This window comes from Rhinolophus sinicus, chromosome 18 (assembly GCF_057876585.1).
Source record: "Rhinolophus sinicus isolate RSI-liver-muscle chromosome 18, RSI-T2T, whole genome shotgun sequence".
NCBI classification, from domain to species: Eukaryota; Metazoa; Chordata; class Mammalia; order Chiroptera; family Rhinolophidae; genus Rhinolophus; species Rhinolophus sinicus.
Genome location: NC_142518.1, coordinates 101,195,559 through 101,197,879, shown reverse-complemented (window position 1 = coordinate 101,197,879; position 2,321 = coordinate 101,195,559). Strand labels below are relative to the sequence as shown.

The 2,321-nt window shown below is 40.5% G+C and overlaps 1 pseudogene; it reads right to left on the bottom strand.

Annotated features, from left to right (window-relative positions):
* Positions 1 to 531: 531 nt before the first annotated feature.
* Positions 532 to 1,320, bottom strand: LOC109457514 (small ribosomal subunit protein eS4, X isoform-like; annotated as a pseudogene).
* Positions 1,321 to 2,321: the final 1,001 nt, after the last annotated feature.

Genomic DNA, 2,321 nt, shown 5'->3' with positions numbered 1-2,321 from the left:
TAAGGCTTGACGCACTGCTTCCCGTATTAAAGATCCCTGCCTTTCTTTTGGATGGCACTCAGCAGCAGCATTCACGGAACTGTTTGATGACACTTCATATGCTTATGTCCTGCCTCACTCACACAGTATAATCTAAGCTCCTGAAGTCAGGAACCACGTCATGGTCATGTGTCCTTCACAACACCTAGCACATCGCCTTAGAAACAGTAGTTGCTCAATAAACACTGCTAACTGTTAAAGGAAAAGAGAATTGTGCATTTACTGTTAAGGGAAGTATTTCCTGTTTTCTGTGCCCTATCCACTTACAGGTTTAAGGTGTTCCCCTCCTTAATGAATGCAGTATTTAAGGAACAAGTCCATGGAGTAATAGCTTACTGTAGGCATATTTTTAGAAAAATCAGTACATAGCATAAAAATCATAATCATGGTTCTTTTTTTAATGCTATATTATCTTTATAATAGCCATCTTTATTAATGCTATATTATCTTTAAGTACAAAAATTCTTCCAATCGCGTCACCTAGAGATCGTTTCATCCACTGCTCTGTTTGGCCGCCAGTATCTTGTCTCTCTCTCCAGCAATGGTGAGACACATACCCTTTCCACAGAGAAGAGAAATCCATGGTTTGTTGCCTTTGCCAATAACAAAAATGTTGGAGAGCCTGGCGGTAAAGCTGTTGCCACTGGCATCTCTCACATGAACCACATCAAAAGAACCAAGGGCGTCTCTCTCTCTGTTGGTGATCACACCTATTCTTCTCAGGTTGGCACCTCCGGACACCATGCACAGGTTACCCATGTCAAACTTGATGAGATCAGTAATTTTGCCAGTTTCCAAATCCATCTGAATGGTGCCGTTCACCTTGACGAGGGGAGCAGGGGAGCGGATGGTGTGAGCATCATGAGTCACCAGATGAGGGATTCCCTTTGTACCCACAAAGATCTTTCTCACTTTGCATAATTTGTACTTGACCTCCTCAGGTGTATACAATGAACAGCAAAGCGACCCTTGGTGTCACAGATCACACAGACACTCTCTCCAGTCTTGTCGATGCTGATGACATCCATAAAACCAGCAGGGTAGGTTACATCACTTCGGACCTTGCCATCTTAATGGACCACTGCACGCAGATCTTCTTCACTTCATCTCCTGTCAGGGCACACTTCAGTCTGTTCCTTAGGAAGATGATGAGAGGGACGCATTCTCTCAGCTTGTGGGGACAGGCGGATGGACGAGGAGAAAACACACCCATCAGTTACCCAGCATCCGATGCTTTGAAGCTGCTACATGCTTCAGATGCTTCTTGGGATCACGAGCCATGGCTGTACTAGGCATGGAACAAGCCATAATCCCCGTTCTTGAAGCAAAGTGGTTGATAATCTCAGATATGACAATAGGGATTCCCATTATGGATGGAACTGAGTATGGCAGTGCTGTTCAACCCCTTAAAGGAGGTCAGTGTACTTGATTTATCATAAGCCTCCATGCCAATTGGTGGCCAGGTCCATCTAGGACGATGTTGTCCAATCCAGGAGCCACTAACCAAACCACCTGTGCCTCTGGAGCACATGAAATGTACCAAGACTGAATTTAGATACAATGTAAATGTAAAACACACACCTGATTTAAAAGACTTAGTACAAGATTTTATAAATAATATGAAATATATCACTAGTAATTTTTATACTTATTGAATATTGAAATGAAACTATTTGGGGTATATAATAAAATATATTACCATGTTTCCTTGAAAATAAGACCTAGCCGGACCATCAGCTCCAATGCGTCTTTTGGAGCAAAAATTAATATAAGACCCTGTATTATATTATATTATAGTACATTATATTATACCCAGTCTTATATTATAGTAAAATAAGACCAGGTCTTATATTAATTTTTGCTCCAAAAGATGCATTAGAGCTGATGGTCTGGTTAGGTCTTATTTTTGGGGAAACACGGTTTCAAAAATTAATTCACCTTTTATTTGTATTTTTCTAATGTGGCTACTAGAAAATTTAGAATTACATATGTGGCTTGCATTATATTTCTATTGGACAGTACTAAAGTTGGAACCACTCCCTTAGTAAAGACTATCCTTAAAACAACCTAAACACTAATAATTAGCACATCCACCAAAAACCATCTCCTCTTGAGGCCATCGGGACTCTGAAAACCAAAGGCCTATGATCACACAAAGCACTGATACAAGACTACACCTTCATATCCAAAATATCTGTGTCTGTACCCAAGCTACAAAGAGGAGTTCTGAATAAAGGCCTTCCACGCAGAGAAGAAAATTAGAAAATTTTCAAGAGTTACAA